The 22,380-nt window shown below is 48.2% G+C and overlaps 1 protein-coding gene across 5 annotated transcripts in view; it reads right to left on the reverse strand.

The window, feature by feature from the left end:
- ZNF644 (zinc finger protein 644) overlaps positions 1 to 21,897 on the reverse strand; it is a 96,295-nt gene extending 74,398 nt beyond the window's left edge. For 4 of the 5 annotated variants that reach the window (XM_075322317.1, XM_075322315.1, XM_075322314.1 and 1 more), the window contains exon 1: positions 21,254 to 21,596. The gene's annotated coding sequence lies outside the window, so the exon portion shown is untranslated. Of the gene's footprint in view, positions 1 to 21,253; positions 21,597 to 21,768 lie in introns of those variants that run through there. The other variant, XM_075322313.1, reaches the window with a different exon arrangement.
- Between the last annotated feature and the right edge of the window lie 483 nt (positions 21,898 to 22,380).

The following is a 22,380-nucleotide window of genomic DNA, read 5'->3' on the forward strand; positions in this document are numbered from 1 at the left end:
GGAAAGGAAGGAAAGGAAAGGAAGGAAAGGAAGGAAAGGAAAGGAAGGAAAGGAAGGAAAGGAAGGAGAAAAATGTTCACAGAACGCAATGAAGAAGTGACATCCTGCTTTTTTTTTTAGGCAACGATTTTGACAAAGTATTAACCCCTTCACCCCAGGCAATTTTCTGTTTTTTTTTAGTTTTTTTCCGCTCCCCTTCTTCCAAGAGCTGTAACTTTATTTTTCTATCAATCTTGCCATATAAGGGCTTATTTTTTGCGGGACGGGTTCGACTTTTAAATAAAGCCATACCTTTTACCAGATAGTGTATAGGAAAACGGCAAAGAAAATCCAAGTGGAAAAAAAATTGCAAAAAAAAGTGTGATTGCATGATTGTTTTGGGGATAGTTTATTCACAGTGTTCACTATATGGTAAAATTGATGTGATGCTTCAGGTCGGTACAAGTTTGCAGATACCAAATATGTGTAGGTTTACTTTTATCGAAGGTATAAAAAAAATTCAGAAGATTGTGCCAAAAAAGACGCACTTTTGCGCCATTTTCCATGATCCGCAGCATTCTCATTTTTCAGAATATGGGGCTCAGTGACTGCTTATTTTTTGCATCTCAAGCTGACGTTTTTAACGGTACCATTTGTGCACAGAAGCATCATTCTGATTTCCTGTTTTCCCATTTTGCGCAAAAATCACGGCGACCAAAAAGACATAATTTTGGTGTTCGGAATTTTTTTTGCCGCTAAGTCGTTTACCGATCAGATTATTTGATTTTATATTTTGATAAATTGGGCATTTCTGAAAGTGGCGATACCAAATGTGTGTATATATTTTATCTTTTTAACCCTTTCATTTTCAATGGGGCGAATGGGAGCGGGGGTAATTTGAACTTAGGTTTTTTGGGGGTTTTAACTTTTTTTTTTTACTTTTTTTATTTTACTAGTTCCCCTAGGGAACTCTAACAATCAGCTGTCTGATTGCTCATTCTTTCTTGTAGATCAGAACAGAATTGCTCTGATCTGCACAGAAGCAGCTCTCCTCTCACACACTGCCCTCTGCCAGCTGGAAGAGGAACTGACTCATGATAGCTACAGGAGTCATCACATGACCATGTGGTACCGTGGCAACCATGGGATCCACGTGATCACATCACGTGACTTCCGATGGAGCCGGGTAAGTGAATGCTTACATCGCGCTGTCACATTTTCACAGCGTGCTGTAAAGAGTTAACAGGCATGACTGGGTAGCGAATCCACTTGTACTTGATAGCCGCACATGTCAGATGTTCAAATTAGCTGACATGTGCCGCAATCGCTGCCAGCGGCAGTAGGCAGGGATAAACCTGACACAATCCATGACGTTCCCAGTACGTCATGTATCGTGAAGAGGTTAACCTTCGTCAGGCTGCATAATTTTACAACGTTAACAGCGACCCCTTATCTCGGAAGGGGGTGGAGATATTTTATTGAAATTTGGCCAATATATTCTGGATCAAACCTGCAGAGATGTCACGAAATATCAGCCCTCTACGGCTTTTTGAAAAAAAAAATTATTGCAATTTTAAAACGGAATAGTTACAATTGTACCTACTCAGCCAGACAATGGTTAAACAAGTATGATTAAGGACCTGCTTGTTTCTAGGTCTGAAACACGTATGGATTTTTCAATTTTTAATATGTCTTTTTTTAAATCGCGGTTGAAGCAGTCCCCGCTGCAGGATTTTTTTCCATTAATCGTCATTCACTCTACTGGGATGGTCTATCCCAGACTACGTGCATCAACTATGGGCTTAAAAATTATGGCTCGGACACGGTAAGCTGAAAAATATTTTTTTCATTTTCTCGTGTTGTTCCTTTTTATGTCTTTTTTTCAGCAATGGTTTCTTCCTTGGCTTTACCCATAAAGCTCTGCTTGGTTTAGTGTGTGGTGTATGGTACTTGTTGAAACCATGACCTTCATGTCTTTCGATTTTTGACGTGGTGTTTTTTCCACCATTCGCACCAACCTTCAAAGACATTTCTTGTCAATTTTCCTCTTTCCCCCATGTCCAGTTCTTGACAGTTCAATGCCTGACAAACTTCTTAATAACATTGCGCACTGTTGGAACTGGGATACTAAGGTCTTTGGAAGGCTTGTGTTTCCTAATAATAGCAGTTTTGATGTCCTCAAACAGCTCCTTTGTCTTCAACATTGTGACAAACAGAACAGGGCCTACCATGTGGCTTTTTAAAACTCTGAAGTCATCATTCATTGGCCAATTCATGTCACATGGGCATCAACTATTTATCACAGATGATTCTCATTTGTGATTTACCATAGGTGAGTCAAAATGTGTTTCCATACTAATTAAATGTAAAGGGGCAAATACCAGTCACAGCAGCTTTAGGTGTTTCTATTTTTCTCTCCCATTAATTTTTGTTTTAAATTGAGGTTTATCATTTGCTCTTTTGCATTTAAGGGAACCCGTCACCAGGTTTTTTCCCCCCTACAAGCTGCGGTCAGCACCAATGAGCCCTTATATACAGCATTGTAGAATACCAGGTCACTATGTATAACATAAAAAAGACCTTTTTTATACTCACCTAGGGGGCTGGTCCGGTCCGATGGGTGTCGCTGCTCTCCGGTCCGGTGCCTCCTCTATACTGTACAGACGTCGTCCTCCTTCCCAGCTCTGTGTGGATGAAGTATCCTGCGTCATTCCCGCAGAGGCCTCCATTGCGCTACTGCGCACTTTGATCTGATCCTGTTGAGGGCAGTGCAAAGTATTGTAACGCACAGGCGCGGGAAAAGGTCAAAGACCGCCTGCACATGTGTATTACAATACGTTTATCTGCCTTCAGTCGAGAGATCAAAGTGCACAGGAGCACAATGGAAGCCTCTGTGTGGATCACAGAGTACGCGTCATGCACACGGGGCTGGGAAGGAGGATGGCGATTGCATAAGATGGAGGAGGTGCCGGACAAGAGAATAGCGACACTCATCGGACTGGAACGCCCCCCAGGTGAGTATAATAAAGGTCTTTTTTATGTTCTACAAAGCGGCATGGGATCTTATATACAGTATTTTCAAATGCTGTATATAAGAGCTTACTGGTGGTGGCCGCAGGTTCCCTTTAATAAAAAGTGCGCTATACAAAAAAGAAGTTTCACTTGATTCAATCTTTCAGGAGATATTCAACATTATGTACCATGTTTTTCCAAAAATAAGTCCTCCCCCAAAAATAAGCCCTAGCAGGGATTTTCAGAATTTCCGGAGCAAGGCTTAAATATAAGCCCTCCCTAGAAAATAAACCCTGGTCACAGTTCAATAATGAAGTGTCTGTGCAGCTAAAAAAGATAAAGATACTGCAGGACACTTCATTATGGTCAGCGGCACCCAGCAATTACACTCACCCGATGCTGAGCGGCAGGATCTGCAGTGATCGCACACCCGCACACATCTGATTTCACACACACAATCATACACACAAACATCAGATCACACTAACATCGAATAACACACACACACACACACCACATCCAGCGACACCGATTTCTTCTCACCGTCAGAATCCCGAGAGGCAGTGCAGTGGAGCGCAAGGACCTGCCGCAATGCTAGCTTACAGAACCTTTGGACACGTGACTTCCTCCCATCATTCCCTGCGGCCGATAGCATTCTGTAACGCTGGATGTGATGAGTGAGTGAGTCTCTGTAATCTGGTGTGTGTGTGTGTGATCTGCTGTGTTTGAGTGTGTCGGCCAGAAGCAGGGGAGGACGGTGTGCAGCACCCACCAGAGATCACAGGGAGGACCTAGAATAATACCTCCACCAAAAATAAGCCCTAGTGCTTTATTGGGGGGCAAAATAGTATAAGACAGTGTCTTATTTTTGGAAAAACACGATACTTAAACTTCATGAGTTCCAATAATGATGAGCCAGACTGTAGATGGGCTTTTAGTACCGATGTGTGTATGGCTCAATTAAACTTTATAAGTCAGGACGGACAGCATTAGGATGAAGCACACACATGTGGAAATGCAGCCTAAAGGACACGGCATATTGAAAGTTCGGCGAAATTAAAACAAGACTGAACAAGTGTGCTTCAAAGAACTGCTAGGAGAAACCCTATTCTTTCTAAAAAGAACATGGCAGCATGGCTAAGATTTGCCATTTTGTATCTGAACAAACCACAAGATTTCTGAATCAATGTCCTTTGGACAGACAAGACCAAAGTGGAGATATTTGTCCAAAATACCCTTTGCCGCACTTGCTGACAATTGTGAGGAGCTGGTCATGAACTAAAGACTATTGGACTTTTTCCAACACGGAGCGCTGGTTACGTCAATCTTATTGTTGTGTTTTATTAGAGATTTGCTAGCTTCTATGTGTAAGTTCACTTCGCTGTACACAGTTGGAAGGGGTTGTAACAGTGTGTCATCCTAGTTGGCCTCCATGGGATCTAATATTATCAGGCCTACAGTAGGATTCATTGTCCTACATCTGATCTGGTGGGGGGGACGGGGCTCTGCATCTTTGTTACTCTCTGCAGGGAGCTTCTCCATTACACATCTTTTCAGACTGGGCTTCTGGAACCTTCTACATACTTTCAGTTACATGTAATAAATGTTTAAGGGGCTGGGATGTGATCACCTCTCCTAAACCAGTGGGCTGATCCCAGGAGAGGTGGAAGAGTGAGCCACATTCTTAGTTAGCGGCAGCTCTCCAAGGAATACTCGCTAAAAGGGTGGCCCACGCATTAGCGGAGAGATTTAGTCAGGTGGGTTTCCTCAAGGAGGTTGTATTGGATCAGGGAACGCAATTCACGGGGGAGGTATTGCGTGCTCTGTGGAGCCAGCCCGGGATCTGACCAGTGTTCACCTCCACATACTAACCACAGATGAACAGACTCTGCAAACGGTTCAGTGGGACCCTGAAACGATTGATCTCTACTTTACTTAAGAGGTGGAAATAGAGACTAGGTAGTAGCTCTGCCACAGCTCCTGTTTGCCTACCGAGAGGTGCCACAGGCCTCTACTATTTTTTTCCAAGTTCAAACTCTTATAAGGCTGGTTTCACACTACGTCTTTTTAACATCCGTCCTTAACGTTATTTTAGCGGACAAGCGGATCCAGTGCAAATGCGTTTTCATTTCAATGCATTTGCAATGGACTCGCGTTAACATCCGTTCACCTGCGTTTGCGTGCGTTATAGTGAGGATCCAGTGACTTGCAGTTTTTTAACATGTTTCAAAAACGCTACTTGTAGCGTTTTTGAGCTCCATCCAAATACTGCAAATTGCTGGATCCTGACTATAACGCACGCAAACGCAGGTGAACGCTGGCGTGCTGATAGACAGGATCCTGCTTTTGTACTGAGCATGCCCAGAAAGTACTGAGCATGCCCAGAACCAGTCTCGCGTGATCTGTCTATCTCTCTACTCCCTCCCTCACCCTCTCTCTCTCTATCTATGTCTTTCCCCCTTCCTCCCCTTCCTCTCTCCCCCACCTGAGAGCTGCGGACACTCGTAACCAAGGTAAATATCGCGTAACCACTTCTCTTAGTTACCCGATGTTTACGTTGGTTACGCGTGCAGGCAGCCCTGCTCCTAGCAGCTGCAGACACTCGTAACCAAGATAAATATCGGGTATCCAAGGCCGATGTTTACCTTGGTTACCAGCGTCTGCAGCTGTCAGAAGCCTCCTCCCAGTCTAGTTCCCCTCACTCCCGATCACATGACTCCAATGCCCGCCCCTAAACATCCAGTGCAGGATCCTGCAAAATAACAGATGCGTTTGCATACGTTATTTGCTGTAAAAGCAGGATCCGTACTTCCGCTAAAAAAACGTTTTCAGCGGATGTTAAAAAGACGTAGTGTGAAACTAGCCTAAGTAGGCAGGGTCGTGGGTGCACTAGACTTGATGTAAAAACACTGAAGACCAGTCCGATTCTGGGGGGCTACCAGTTCTCCACTACGTGAGGCAGTTGCAAGAGAGGAGAGAACACCTTGGGTACAAGAGCAACAGCAAAACTGCTATAATAGGGGCACCCAGCCCGAGAGTTCAACGTGGGCAAGCAAGTGATGGTACTAATTCCCATCTGCCATGACAAGTTGAAGCTCAACTGGAAGGGTCCATACACCATAGTCAACAAAAAGGAGACAGTCACCTATAGGGGAGCACTCGACCCCACCACACCCAAATTAAGAGGGTTCATATTAATTGATTAAAAGCGTACCAGGCCAGAGATACATGTTCGGTAGCTATATGCTGTAACCCTCCAGATGTTTGACAACCCAATCCCCCACTAGAGTTGTTACAGTACACCAAAGAAAAGAGAAATGGAGCAAGTCACCTTAGGGGATCACCTCACCCCAGCCTAATTCAGTCAACTAAGAGGGTTTTTAGATCAGTATTGTGGACTTTTCTCTAACCAGCCTGGCCGAACCACTCTGTCTGTGCATTTGCTGGACAACGGGACAGCAAGGACAATTTGATAGCCACAGAACCAAATAGCACCTGAGGTTCAGCAGATGATTTGGAAGGAAGTGGATGAAATGCTGAACTGGGAGAAGTGGTCTCCTCGTGCAGTCCTTGGGTGGACCGCACAGTCCTTGTCCCAAAAAGGACCAAAGCACACAGTTCTGCATGGACTACAGAAGGCTGAACAAGATAATAATCACCAATGCTTTACCCCATGCCCCAAATAGATGATCTGTTAGACCAGATCGGGGGAGTGAAATTTGTGTCTACTATATATAACACACACACATTACAGGGTTTGGAGAGTTATGCTGAGGTTCCAGAATGTGATATGGTTATATTTGAATAAATGTTGGGGTTTTTTTTTTTGCAAGAATACATGTGGACTGATCTTCCTGGGGACAAAAAAATTAAGACATTCTCTGAAAATTAGCCCTAGACCATCTACTGTAGCAAAAAAAATAATAATACCTTGTCTTATTTTTTGGGAGAAAATCAGTAAATATATTTCTAAAAGTGCTATTGACGTGACTGTCACCAGATGTCGGTAACAATCCATCCAATTCACACAGGCACAGAAATCAATCCATAAATTAAGTTATGTGTAATAATGAGGATTTAGGCTATGTGCGCACTGGAAAATGGAATTTTCTCAAGAAAATTCCGCAGGCATTGAAAGATTACCGCACCCGCGGTAAAAAAAAACGCGACAAACCGCACCCGAAAACCGCATGCGGTTTGCTGCGGTTTTACCGCGGTATTGTCACGGTTTTGCCGCGTGCAGGTTGGTACATGTGCTTTATTGCATTCAATGCAATAAAGCACATTGAAAAAAAAAAATAATTTCCTTCTGAGATAGATAGTAGATAGATAGACAGATAGAATAGACAGAGGGATAGATAGATAGAGGACAGATCGCTGCATTTCTCACGGTTGGTAATGTGAGTTCACATTACCGGCCGTGGTAAATGCCCTGTGGTTACCTCTGCTGTCTCGATGCGAGACTGCATTCAGCGCTGTGTGTCAGTCGCGGCTGGATGCAAGCATCGCAGGACCTGGATTACGTCGGAGATTTGTTTCGGGAGGGGTTAATAAAAGGGCGAACGAGGCTTATTTGTGTTTTATTTAAAATAAGGATTTTTCGGTGTGTGTGTTTTTTCACTTTACTTACGGGTTGATCATGTCAGCTGTCTCATAGACGCTGCCATGATCAAGCCTGGACTTGGTGACGGCAATACGCTGCCATTAACTCCTTGTATTACCCTGACTGCCACCGCATCACGGCAGCAGGAAGAGCCAGGGACACTCGGTACTGCCGCATAATGGATGCGACAGTCCCGGGGCAGCTGCAGCTGATATTCTCAGCTGCGGGAGGGGGGAGGGAGACGGGGGACATTAACCCTGCCCCCCGCCCTCCCCAGACTGAGAATACCGGGCCGCCGCTGTGTGCTTACCTCGGCTGGAAGGTAAAAATACAACGGAGCCTACGTGTTTTGTTTTCTATATTTCCGTTTGCTTTCTATGTGTGTTCTATATGTCTATGTCTGTGTTCTATGTCTGTGATATGTCTGTGATGTGTCTGTGATCTGTGTGTGTGTGTGTTTACTCTCTGCTCCGCTTCCTCTTCCTGTCATAATGACATCACTTCCCTGCAAACCGCAGGCAGCGATGTACATTACCGCAGGTAAACCGCGAAATACCGCAGGGAATAAAGCAGGAAAACACAATGAACCGCACAGAATTTGCTGCCTGCGTTATTCCCTGCGGGATTTCACGATTACATTGGAGTCAATGTAGTGAAATCCCGCAGCGACGTGCGGAAAAGAAGTGACATGCAATTGTTTTTGCTGCAGGAATCCCGCAGCAAAACATGCAGCTGTCAAATTCCGCATAGTGCGCACAGGATTTGTTTTTTCCCATAGGTTTTGCTGGTGAATCACTGTAGAGATGTTATGAACATTTTCTGCAGCGAAACATGCAGCAAAACCACAGGAAATCCGCGGCAAAAAAACGGCAAGGGCGCACAGGGCCTTAAGGGGTAAGGTTTCTCCTTGTGGAGAGTGACATGTCATGTCTAGCAAGCCAGTATGAGGAAACTTAAATGCCTGTAATGCTCCACTAGGAAATTAAATATGCAGGAAGAAGACTTTAACACTAGTGCCACCTATTCGAAGTAGCAATTCAAAAAGTCAATATGGACTCTTTAACGAGCCTTGTCATATGGCTTTGTCTGGAAATTGAAATTCTGGTTTAGCTTTTTATCCTAAAGGCCACGTCACACTAAGCAACATCGCTAGCAACATCGCTGCTGAGGCACAACTTGCTAGCAATGTTGCTGTGTGTGACATCCAGCAACAACCTGGCCCCTGCTGTGAGGGCGTTGGTTGTTGCTGAATGTCCTGGACCATTTTTTAGTTGTTGCTCTCCCGCTGTGAAGCACAGATCGCTGTGTGTGACAGCGAGAGAGCAACAACTGAATGTGCAGTGAGCAGGGAGCCGGCTTCTGCGGACGCTGGTAACCAAGGTAAATATCGGGTCCGTTACCCAATATTTACCTTAGTTACCAAGCGCAGCGTCGCTGTTGGCGGGGGGCTGGTCACTGGTTGCTGGTGAGATCTGCCTGTTTGACAGCTCACCAGCAACCCATGTAGCGACGCTCCAGCGATCCCTGCCAGGTCAGGTTGCTGGTGGGATCGCTGGAGCGTCGCTTAGTGTGACGGTACTGTAAAGGCCCAGTCACACTAAACTTACCAGCGATCCCAACAACGATACAACCTGATAGGGATCGCTGGTAAGTTGCGAGGAGGTCGCTGGTGAGATGTCACACTAAGTGACGCTCTAGTGATCCCACCAGCAACCTGACCTGGCAGGGATCGCTGGAGCGTCGCTATACGTGGAAGCATGCTGCGCTTGGTAACTAAGGTAAGTATCGGGTAACCAACCCGATATTTACCTTGGTTACCAGCGCACACCGCTTAGCGCTGGCTCCCTGCACTCCTAGCCAGAGTACACATAGGGTTCATTACCCGATGTGTACACTGCTACGTGTGCAGGCAGCAGGAGCCGGCTTCTGCGGACACTGGTAACCACGGTAAACATCGGGTAACCAAGAAGCCCTTCCTTTGGTTACCCGATATTTACCTTCGTTACCAGCGTCCGCCGCTCTCACGCTGCCAGTGCCGGCTCCCTGTTCCCTGCACTCCTAGCCACAGTACACATCGGGTTAATTACCCGATGTGTACTCCAGCTACGTGTGCAGGGAGCCGACACTGACAGCTGAGAGCGGCGGATGCTGGTAACGAAGGTAAATATCGGGTAACCAAGGAAAGGGCTTCTTTGTTACCCGATATTTACATTGGTTACCAGCCTCCGCAGAAGCCGGCTCCCTGCTCACTGCACATTTAGTTGTTGCTCTGTCGCTGTCACACACAGCGATGTGCGCTTCACAGCGGGAGAGCAACAACTAAAAAATGGCCCAGGACATCGAGCAACAACCAGCAACCTCACAGCAGGGGCCAGGTTGTTGCTGGATGTCACACTAAAGATCCAGTCACACTAAGCAACATCACTAGCAAGTTGTGCCTCAGCAGCGATGTTGCTAGCGATGTTGCTTAGCGTGACGGTACCTTAAGTCATATGGCAAGGCTTTTTAAAGGGTTAATATTGACTTTTAGGATTGCTACAATTGTTGACACTAGTGATCAAGTCTTCCTCCTCTCTGAAGAGAAAATTTACATAATGAGGATTGAAACAGAAAAAACTATTGAACACGCTTACTGAAATGTAATACTCCGTACACAAAAGCCTTTCTTGGTGATGACAGCTTCAAGAAGTCTCCTGTATGGAGAAACTATTCGCGTGCATTGCTCAGTTGTGATTTTGGCCCCTTCTTCCACAAAAACACTCTTCACATCCTGAAGGTCCCATGGGCTCCTACCATGAACTCTGAGCTTTAGTTCCTCCCATAAATTTTCTATTAGATTCAGGTCACGTGATTGTCTGGGCTATTCTAGCTGCTTTATTTTCTGTGAAACTAGCTGAGAGTTTCCTTGGCTGTGTGTTTGGATCACTGTCTTGCTGAAATGCCCATCCACATTTCATCTTCATCATCTTGGTAGAAGGCAGTAGGTTTTTATCAAGAATGTCTCAATACATTTGTCCATTCATCATTGCCTCAATCATATGATGTTTTCCAGTGCTGTATGCCGAAAAACAGCCTATCATGATGTCCCCACTTCCAAACTTCACTGTTGTATGGAGTTTTTGGGGTGATATGCAGTGCCTTTTGGCCTCCAAACATGATGTATTAAGGCATCCAAAAAGGTCAATTCTGCTTTTATCTGTCCAGACTATATTCTCCAAGTATTTCTCAGGATTATCTAAATATCTTTCAGCAAACTTTAAATGAACTTGAACATGCTTTTTATTCAGCAGTGGAGTCCTGCGTGGTGAGCGTGGCGTGCATACAGGCCCTGGAGCAGGGGTGGGGAACCTCCGGCCCGCGGGCCGTATGCGGCCCGCCATGACCTTTTCTGCGGCCCCCGGGCACATTCCACAGTCCACAGAGCTCGGGAGGCAGCAGCGTCTTGCTTGCTGCTGGCCCTTTAAACCCTGTATGGCTTACGTCCTCATGCTAGCGTGAGGACGTACTTTGTGGGTGGAGTAAGCGCTCAACTCGCTCTTTTTCCACAGAAGAGAAGCTACTACCTCAGCGTCCGACAGGTGTGTTTGTGCTCCCATGCCTGTGTGTGCCCCTGCACATCCCCACTGCAGCCTGTGCTCCGTGCAGCGTCTCATCCTCCTCACTCTCCCCCACGGCAGCCTGTCCCCCTGTGGCCTCCCCACGGCAGCCTGTGCCCCTGTCGCCTCCACACTGCTGCCTGTGCCCCCCTGGTATGTCAGAACCCCTAGCAATGTCCTTATATTTCTCCCAGCCCTCCCAAGTGATATATAATCCTCCCCAGTGATATATAATCCTCCCCAGTGATGTCTAGTCCTCCCAGCCCTCCCCAGTGATGTCTAGTCCTCGCAGCCCTCCCCAGTGATGTCTAGTCCTCGCAGCCCTCCCCAGTGATGTCTAGTCCTCCCAGCCCTCCCCAGTGATGTCTAGTCCTCCCAGCCCTCCCCAGTGATGTCTAGTCCTCCCAGCCCTCCCCAGTGATGTCTAGTCCTCCCAGCCCTCCCCAGTGATGTCTAGTCCTCCCAGCCCTCCACAGTGATGTCTAGTCCTCCCAGCCCTCCACAGTGATGTCTAGTCCTCCCAGCCCTCCACAGTGATGTCTAGTCCTCCCAGCCCTCCCCAGTGATGTCTAGTCCTCCCAGCCCTCCCCAGTGATGTCTAGTCCTCCCAGCCCTCCCCAGTGATGTCTAGTCCTCCCAGCCCTCCCCAGTGATGTCTAGTCCTCCCAGCCCTCCCCAGTGATGTCTAGTCCTCCCAGCCCTCCCCAGTGATGTCTAGTCCTCCCAGCCCTCCCCAGTGATGTCTAGTCCTCCCAGCCCTCCCCAGTGATGTCTAGTCCTCCCAGCCCTCCACAGTGATGTCTAGTCCTCGCAGCCCTCCCCAGTGATGTCTAGTCCTCGCAGCCCTCCCCAGTGATGTCTAGTCCTCCCAGCCCTCCCCAGTGATGTCTAGTCCTCCCAGCCCTCCCCAGTGATGTCTAGTCCTCCCAGCCCTCCCCAGTGATGTCTAGTCCTCCCAGCCCTCCCCAGTGATGTCTAGTCCTCCCAGCCCTCCCCAGTGATGTCTAGTCCTCCCAGCCCTCCCCAGTGATGTCTAGTCCTCCCAGTCCTCCACAGTGATGTCTAGTCCTCCCAGCCCTCCACAGTGATGTCTAGTCCTCCCAGCCCTCCCCAGTGATGTCTAGTCCTCCCAGCCCTCCCCAGTGATGTCTAGTCCTCGCAGCCCTCCCCAGTGATGTCTAGTCCTCCCAGCCCTCCCCAGTGATGTCTAGTCCTCGCAGCCCTCCCCAGTGATGTCTAGTCCTCGCAGCCCTCCCCAGTGATGTCTAGTCCTCGCAGCCCTCCCCAGTGATGTCTAGTCCTCGCAGCCCTCCACAGTGATGTCTAGTCCTCGCAGCCCTCCCCAGTGATGTCTAGTCCTCCCAGCCCTCCCCAGTGATGTCTAGTCCTCCCAGCCCTCCCCAGTGATGTCTAGTCCTCCCAGCCCTCCCCAGTGATGTCTAGTCCTCCCAGCCCTCCCCAGTGATGTCTAGTCCTCCCAGCCCTCCCCAGTGATGTCTAGTCCTCCCAGCCCTCCCCAGTGATGTCTAGTCCTCCCAGCCCTCCCCAGTGATGTCTAGTCCTCCCAGCCCTCCCCAGTGATGTCTAGTCCTCCCAGTCCTCCACAGTGATGTCTAGTCCTCCCAGCCCTCCCCAGTGATGTCTAGTCCTCCCAGCCCTCCCCAGTGATGTCTAGTCCTCCTAGCCCTCCCCAGTGATGTCTAGTCCTCCCAGCCCTTCCCAGTGATGTCTAGTCCTCCCAGCCCTCCCCAGTGATGTCTAGTCTTCCCAGCCCTCCCCAGTGATGTCTAGTCCTCCCAGCCCTCCCCAGTGATGTCTAGTCCTCCCAGCCCTCCCCAGTGATGTCTAGTCCTCCCAGTCCTCCACAGTGATGTCTAGTCCTCCCAGCCCTCCACAGTGATGTCTAGTCCTCCCAGCCCTCCCCAGTGATGTCTAGTCCTCCTAGCCCTCCCCAGTGATGTCTAGTCCTCCCAGCCCTCCCCAGTGATGTCTAGTCCTCCCAGCAATGTATATTCCTTCCAGCCCTCCCCAGTGATGTATATGCCCTCAGCATCTCCTGTGATGTATATGCCCTCAGCATCTCCTGTGATGTATATGCCCTCAGCATCTCCTGTGATGTATATGCCCTCAGCATCTCCTGTGATGTATTTACAGCAGTCCCAGCTGACACAAACGTGGAAAAACAGTTGTGAGAAGCAATAAGATCAATATTGAATAATATAGCCGCACCAAAAACAAGAAGCTTCAGCCGCCATGATGAGTTAATTGTTTGACTAAGTATAGCAGGGTAATTTTAAGTTGATAGTTTTGTGCGGCCCCCGAAGGTTGGTAGAAAATTCCAAATGGCCCTCGGCATTAAAAAGGTTCCCCACCCCTGCCCTGGAGGGTGAGTGCATTACTTGTTTTCTTTGAAACAATTGTACCTGCGGATTCTAGGTCTTTCTGTAGCTCTCCACAGGGGGTCCTTGGCTCTTGGGACAACTCTTCTGATAATTATCTTTACTTCTATGTCTGAAATCTTGCAGGGAGCATCTGGTCATGGCCGGTTTATGGTGAATTTATATTCTTTTCACTTCCTGATTATAGCCACAATAGTTCTCACTGGAACCGTCAGTAGTTTAGAAATTGTTTTGTAACCAATGCCATCAGTATGTTTTACAACAATAAGGTTGTAAAGGTCTTCAGACTGCTCACACTGAACTTACCCATTATGGGAGGTTTCCAATGTGGCACCTTGGTAATGAGACACCTTTTTGTAGGCCATCAGTTGAAGCAGCTGATATTTTTCACTAAGTAGTACGATTGCCTTCTGATTACTGATAGATTTCAGCTGGTGTCGGGACTTTCCATGGCCTTTTGCACCTCTCCATGTATTTAATAATTTTTCTCTGCGTCATTTCTAATTATACACATCACTAATTTTCTGGACATCTTAAGTTTGACTCCTTTACCTGTGTTGGATGGGTTGTTACAGACATCTGGTGAGAATTGCATGTCAATAGCAGACTCTGCGGGGAGGGCCAGACCCCGCGGGGAGGGCCAGACCCCGCGGGGAGGGCCAGACCCCGCGGGGAGGGCCAGACCCCGCGGGGAGGGCCAGACCCCGCGGGGAGGGCCAGACCCCGCAGTGAGGGCCAGACCCCGCAGTGAGGGCCAGACCCCGCAGTGAGGGCCAGACCAACCCCTGAAACGAGCATCATGATGATGCTTCATTTCAGGGAGGGTCACTGCCACAGACTTTTTCTTTAAGAAGCCCTCCTCCTCTGCCCTCATTACCTGTATTGAACCTGTTACCTATAGAAAATACACATGTAAACACAATCAATCACACTCCAACCTCTCCACCATGGCCAAGATCAAAGAACTGTATAAGGATAACGGAGACTAATTTGTTGACCTGCACAAGGCTGGCAGGGGCTACAGAACAATAGGCAAGCAGCTTGGTGAGAAGGCAACAACTGTTGGCACAATTATTAAAAAATGGAAGAACGACAAGATGACTGTTAATCTTACTCGGTCTGATTTCCCAAGATCTGGCCTTCTGGAATTAGGATGATTCTGAAAAAAGTCTTGAATCAGCACAGAAGTACATGGGATGCTGGCAAAAACATCCTAAAACTATCAGCGATGTGGGCTTCAAAGATATGGCGCCTGTAGTCGGCGAGTGCGCAGATTGAGCTATCAGCTCAATGAAGAACAGAGATCTTATCTGTGCACGCGCCACCTCCGGGCGCGATTTTCAATAAGTCCGCTGCTGGGAGATCAATTGGCCGGACAGATCAGTCTGCACACACGCTGACTCCGGGTGCCAATATTTGAAGCCAGCACCGCCGACATATTCAGGATAGCCCCTGTCTCATCCCCCACAGCACACAGTCCACAGTCCGGAGCATTGTCCCGGTCATCATTCTCCATCACCCCCCATTAAACTAGATTTGGCTTATAAGACGCACCCCTCAAAAGTGCATCTTATAATCAAAAAAATACAGGTAAATAATAAAGTAAATATAACTCCACTGCTTCGTGGATTTTCACCTATCGCGCGGGTCTCTGGAACGTAACTCCCGTGAAAGATGAGGCAATGTACAGCCATATCCTGCAGTACCTCCTTGCTACCAAGTTTTTCCAAAAATAAGACACACTATCTTATATTTTTTTTGCCCCCCCCCCCATCCCAAAAAAGCACTACAACTCATTTTCGTAGAAGAAACACGGTTGGGGTAAGTTTACACCCCCCAAAAAAAAACAGACACCCCCCCACCCCCCATTTCCCAGGGCTCCCAGGTCCTCCCTGTGATCTCCGGTGGGTGCTGCACAATGTCCTCCCCTGCTTCTGGATGACACACTCACACACAGTAGATCACTGACACACCCACACACACCACAGCAGATCGTAGATCACACACACAGCAGATTACAGATCACACATACATCACATCCAGCGTTAAGCAATGCTTCCGGCCACAGGGAATGATGGGAGGAAGTCACATGTGTCCGCAGGTCCTGTAAGCTAGCATTGCGGCAGGTCCTTGCGCTTCACTGCGCTGCCTCTCAGGATTCTGCTGGCACGAAGAAATCGGGGTGGACGGATGTGATGAGTATGTGTGCACTCCGATGTTTGTGTGTGATACGATGTTTGTGTGTGCGATCTGATAAGTGCGGGTGTGCGATCACTGCAGGTCCTCTGCTCGGCGTTTGGCGAGTGTGATTGTGGGATGCCTGCTGTCTATAATGAAGTGTTCTGCAGTATCTAACTTTTTTTTTTAGCTGCATGGACACTTCATTATTGATCTACAGCTAGGGCTTATTTTCGGGGGAGGGCTTATTTTTGGGAAAACACTAGACTGCAGTACATCACTCCTGTCAGCCCTTCTATGTGCAGCTAATCCTGCAGTACATTGTAGTGATGTGTTGGTTGCGAACGATCCGTCACAAAGAGCCGATTCCCTGCTGTAATTGACAGGAGCCGACACCCCAGTAAGAGCCACTAAATTCTATTAATGACTTTCAATAGGCGTCAAAGTCTGGTGTTCAGTGGACGAAACCCCGCCTACCTGAATGAAACTCTGCCCACTCAACAATTTAATTGGCCCGTTGTGAGTGGGCGGGGTTTAGCAGCCGGAGAGTGACGTTTTGGCGGTGTTAATACAATCTTAAATATGTGTTCATCTGGGGTGAACACATATTTAATAAAGATCCATTTAGGATCCAAGTCGGCTCTTTGGTGAACGGAGCCATGTGAATCGGCTTACAAAAAAAGAGCCGGACTGCCCATCACTAGTACATCACTCTGTTTAGTTACCAGCACGCAGCCACAGCCCTACTTCCTGTAATAAGGGTGGCTCCGCCCCTTCCCATGACATCATCCTGCACCGAAGCAGCTCAGTTCCAGACAAGACCCAGAGCAGAGCTGTCAAGAAGTCAACCTACATGCACAGGTTAAGTATTTGCAAAACACCGCAGTATACTTGTACAAGCAAAATGAATGAGGCTATGTGCCCACGTTGCGTATTTGCATGCAGTTATGCTGTGTATTGCACTGCAGCGTAACTGCATGCGTCCTGCGTCCCCAGCACAATCTATGAAGATTGTGCATAATCCATGCCCACGTGGCGTTTTAGAACGAAGCGATTTGCATGCTACCAAATCGCTGCGTTCTAAAAAGCAACATGTCACTTCTTTCGTGCGCTTTGCATGCCGTCTCCATCCTGTCTATAGGGAGAGGCAGCATCCAGAGTACACGAATTCTGCAGTCACCAAAGTTTCAGAACAGAGCTTTTCAGCTGCGCTCTGAAGTGGACATGCAGTGACATTACGCTGCGGTGCAGAGCGCACACACGTGAGCACATAGCCTCAGACTTGTGAAATCTAATATACATGATTCTTATTTTTTCCTTGCAGATTTGAAGCAGTTTTGGTCACTTGAGGAGAAATTGCGCAACTGGAATTACAGCAGCAAGATTCCAAAGGAAACTGGAGGGTTTAAACACTGTCACCTTAGTGAGTATAGGGGGAAAAAGATATAAACTCAGCATGAACTACACATCTGATTTGCAGACATGACAGTGCTAGGTTCAATGCCACTTGGCCAGGAGAGAGCTGCAGATGGACATAGTCATGCTGGACCTGAGAGGCCCAAGAACTCTCATATCCGCATTAACTGGGCCCTATGCTGAATGAGAAGTTTGAGGGATCTCTGCACACTCTTTCATAGCTTTATACCACCATATGCTTGGTTTCCTTTTAGAACACTTTTAGGCCGCGCTTCGTATTTGATCACTATTTTGTAAACCAAAACCAGGTTAAAAAAATGTAGAAGTGGTGCGCGTGCTTGTATTCTTCTACTTCTGGATTTGGCCACAAATACTGAGGGAAAATACTGAACGTGTGAACTTGGGCTTAGTGTATTAAAAACACAAAACTGTGAAATGCCTGCGTCTTCCTATGTGTGTCCGAGATTCCACGCACCGGGGTGACCAGGAGCCAGATAATTTTGAAGCCACTGAGCATCACGGGAGACTTGGAGGCGCGTTGCAATGGCTGCCGTCACACTAGCGATACACACTTTATATTTATAGAAGTGTCTTTTGAGCTGCAAAAAGTGCCTAATAAGGCAAAATTATGGCTCAAATCGACACCAAATGCTGTTGCTCTTCAGCTAGCACATCTCACCCGACTCCTCAGCATTCTCGCCTGGCTGCAGATTGTATGCTAGCGCTGAGGAAAAATAACTGTAAATGAGGCTACAAGTGCACAGGGGGCTGGACAATCCCTGACTAGTTCATGGATCCAGTGTATCCTTCCACCGACCCCTGAGCTTTATTGCTGTTTGCTCAGGGCCGCTACATCTTCTGCAGCACAGAGATGTCAAGTACATGGGTGTGGCGCTAAGGATCAGGGCAGTCAGCGGGAATCACCCCGCTCTCAGTGTACTTGTAGCCTCGCTTACGCCCGTTTCACACATCCGGGATTTCGCTGGATCCGGCACGCATGTAGTACAGTACATTCATTTACAGTGGAAGCGCAATACCATGCGGTTGTGTGCTTCATGCATTTGTCCGCACAGTGTTGCGCTTGCACTGTAAATGAATCTACTGTACTGCATGCGTGCCGGAACCGGTGAAATCCCGAATGTGTGAAACTGGCCTTACATAGACTTAAAGGGACTGTATCTGCACAGGGCGACTGTTCACACCAAGTACAGGTGCGCGTGCATCATGGCGGGGCCGATTATATAAAGTCACCTCCTGCTTGTGTTTTCCCTCAATCTCCACCTGCCCCTCTTCTGCAATTGACAGCTCTGGCTTCATACAGCCAGAAAAGGGAGGAGATAGAAAACCAGCAGGTGGGAAGGTGAATTTAACCCCTTCATCCCTGAGTGATTTTCCGTTTTTCCTTTTTTTTGCTCCCCTTCTTCCGAGAGCCGTAACCTTTTTATTTCTGTTAATCTTGCCATATAAGGGCTTGCTTTTGTGGGACGAGTTGTACTTTTCAATGAAATCATAAGTTTTACCATATAGTGTACTGGAAAACGGCAAAAGAAATTCAAAGGGTGCAAACACTGCCAAAAAAAAAAAAACTGATTGCATGATTGTTTTTTGGATATTTTATTCACAGTCTTCAATATATGGTAAAACTGATGTTTTACTGTAATGCCTCAGGTCGGTGCGAGTTCTTAGACATCAAACATGTTTAGGTTTACTTTTATCTAAGGGGCTAAAAAAAAAATCATAAGTTTGTCCAAAAAAGTGGCGCACCTTTTGCACCATTTTCCACAGAGTTCTCATTTTTCGGGATCTGGGGCTCAGTGACGGCTTATTTTTTGCCTCTTGAGCTGATGTTCCTAACGGTACCATTTATGTGCAGATGCTACATTTTGATCGCCTGTTATTGCGTTTTGCGTAAAATTTGCGACTACCAAAATAACTTAATTTTGCCGTTCGGAATTCTTTTGCCGCTACACCATTTACTGATCAGATTAATTGATTTTATATTTTGATCGGGCATTTCTGAACATGGCAATACCAAATATGTATGTATATTTATTTTATTTTTTAACCCTTCAATTTTCAATGGGGCAAATGGGGGCTGATTTGAACTTTTGGGCTTTTTTTATTGTTACTTGTCCCCTTAGGCGACTATAAGGATCAGCAGTCTGATCGCTCATTCATTTCTGCTGATCAGAGCAGCACAGCTCTCATTAGCAGAAATGCTGCGCTCCTGTTACAGCCGCTGCTCTGCCAGCTGTAACAGGAACTACGTCATGATAGTGACAGGAGTCATCACATGACCCATTGCTACCATGACAACCATCGGCTCCCCGTGATCGCGTCATGGGGTCTCCGATGGCGGCAGGGAAAGCAGTGTACCCCGCTGCGGCGATTTAAATCGCCCTGTCACATTTTGACAGCGCAATTGAAGGGGTTAAAAGGAGCGGGTGGATCGCTGATCCACCCTTGCCTACAAGGCACACGTCTGCTGTTCAAATTAGCAGACATGTGCGGTCATCACTGCCGGCTCACTGCAGCAGCTGGCGGCGATCAACAGTTCATGATTTAGGACGTGCCATGATACCCTAAGTTTTGAAGGGGTTAAATGATTAGCCACCATGATACAGGAGCGCCTGTACTTTGTGTAAACACTCATCCTGTGCTGATTAGAGTCTCTTTAAATGGAAACTGTGAGCAAGTTTTTGCTATCTAAGGGCATTTCGCCGGATTGCCAGATCCGTCACACTCCAGTACAGAGTTAATACTGTACAATGGCATCGCAGCAAGCTCCGGTGACATGCGCCGGTCATGACAGCATGTGCCGGAGGTTGCGGCGATGCCATTGTACTGGAGTGTGCCAGATCCAGCGATATGCCGGATGTGTGAAACGGCCCTAATCTGAGAGCAGCATGATGTAGAAAGAGACCCGGATTCCAGTGATGTCACTTACTGAGCTGCTTGCTTTAGTTTTGCTAAAATCAGTTTTAATGGGAAATTATCACTAGAGGTTTAATAAACCTGCTGCCATGTAGTCCTCCATATTCTTGAGCTCTGTATTACCCCTCCTGCAGCACTGATTGGCTGCCTTCTGCCTATGTAGAAAGCTGCAAATTAGTGGTGTAGACAGGGTTATACAGGGCTCATCATTCAGAATGACACGGTGGCTCAGTGGTTAGCACTGTAGTCTTGCTGGGGTCCTGGGTTCCAATCACAGCAAGGACAACATCTGTAAGGAGTTTGTATGTTCGCCCCGTGTTTGCGTGGGTTTCCTCCAGGTTCTCCGGTTTCCTCCCACACTCCGAAGACATCCTGATAGGGAATTTAGATTGTGAGCCCCAATGGGGACAGTGTTCCTGATTTATGTAAAGTGCTGCGGAATATGTTAGCGCTATATAAAAATAAAGATTTAACTGTTACATCTGCAGCAGATAATCGAGATTTTAAGTCCAGCAAGCAGCGCAGTAAGTGACATCACAAGAATCAGGGTCTCGGGCTCTATATCTCAGATAAGGGAGCAAAACCCTGGTGACAGATTCCTTTGAATTATGGTTTGCTCAGCGATGTAATATCCTTTAGCCATCAGGAAGCTTTCTGGGAACTTGTCCGTTCTACTATAATCATCTGATGACCCTAAAACACCACACTAGTAGAGATCAGGAGGGGGTCTTGCAGGGAGGTCAGGTCACTGCCACAATGTATCATCTGCAGGTAGATCATAGCAGAATGTAACCAGGTGGTGAGTTTATTGTTCTCTGGCAGCAGCCATGTGTAGTGCTGTGGGATGGGGGCGCGGACAGGTCCTGACATCAGGTGTATGTGCAGCTCGCTCGTGTGGGGTGTGAGCAGCAGACACTGGGAGGAGCAGGGCGAGAGCTGGAGCCCGGAGCAGTGCCTGCTGCCTGCACACGGCCCACACAGGCCCGGCCTCGGCTGCTGCAGGCCGGCACAATGTCAGCAGCCCTAATCCTCCGCTGAGCCGCCGGCCCTCACACACTAGGCCGCAGTGCCGGGGCCCGGGATGGCGCTGCTGCCCCGACACGTCACACCGCGCCACACTCACACTCAGCACTTACTTCTCGTCCCCAGACGTCCCCCCCAAATATATGCAGCAATGGCGGCCGCCTGGCTCCCCGTCCGCCTGGTATTTCTGCCCTTCTTTCCGAGCGTGCATGCGGATTGGCTGCGCGGCATCACGTGACTAAACAAAACCGTCACAGCTAAACCTAAAATGAACCCTTTGTCCACAGATAATTGCGGCCGCCGCTTTGTGGTGAGAGGCCCCGGATAGAAACCGGAGGTTCCCGGTGACTCCCCCGGGAGGGAAAGCTGCGGCCGCGCACCGCTACTCTTCGCAACCTTCCGCCGCCAGCTGCACGGCTCCTGCGGACGCCATGTTGCCCCGTCCGGCAAAATGCGTCAACTACTGACCGTCTCATCCCGTAGGAATGAGTGTGCGCGACCCGGAGGCCGGCAGCCGACCGCTGCGCTTAACCCGTTCATGTCTGGGAGAGACATGCGCTTCTTCAGCACACAAAGAGTTAAGCCGCGGAATGATCCGAGCAGCGGGCAGACACCTGCGGGCACTCACCTGCTCGGGGCCGCACCGCACACACAGGCCCGGGCCCCGCCGCCGCCGCACTTTTTTTTTTTTTTTTTTTTTTTCTTCAGTTCAAACCTGAGGACTAGACGTGGAGACAGACGTCCACCCACGTGACCCGCTCTGACCCCTCCCACTGTGATCAACGGGGGCGCGCCTGCCGGGGAGTGGAGGCTGCTGCGGGGGCGCGCCTGTGAGGGACGGGAGCGTCTAGTCTGGTCCCGGAGTCAGGGAGGGAAGAACGGTGCGGTCTACCGAGGCCGGAGAGACCGTGCAGCTCCCGGAGCTCTGCCGGCTGGACACACAGGGGCCATCTACAATACCACAGTAATAGCCACAGGACCATCCACAGTACCCCAACAATAGTCACATGGACCATCCACAGTACCCCAACAATAGTCACAGGACCATCCACAGTACCCCAACAATAGTCACATGGACCATCCACAGTACCCCAACAATAGTCACAGGACCATCCACAGTACCCCAACAATAGTCACATGGACCATCCACAGTACCCCAACAATAGTCACAGGACCATCCACAGTACCCCAACAATAGTCACAGGACCATCCACAGTACCCCAACAATAGTCACATGGAC

Source organism: Anomaloglossus baeobatrachus, chromosome 8 (assembly GCF_048569485.1).
Source record: "Anomaloglossus baeobatrachus isolate aAnoBae1 chromosome 8, aAnoBae1.hap1, whole genome shotgun sequence".
Taxonomy (NCBI): Eukaryota; Metazoa; Chordata; class Amphibia; order Anura; family Aromobatidae; genus Anomaloglossus; species Anomaloglossus baeobatrachus.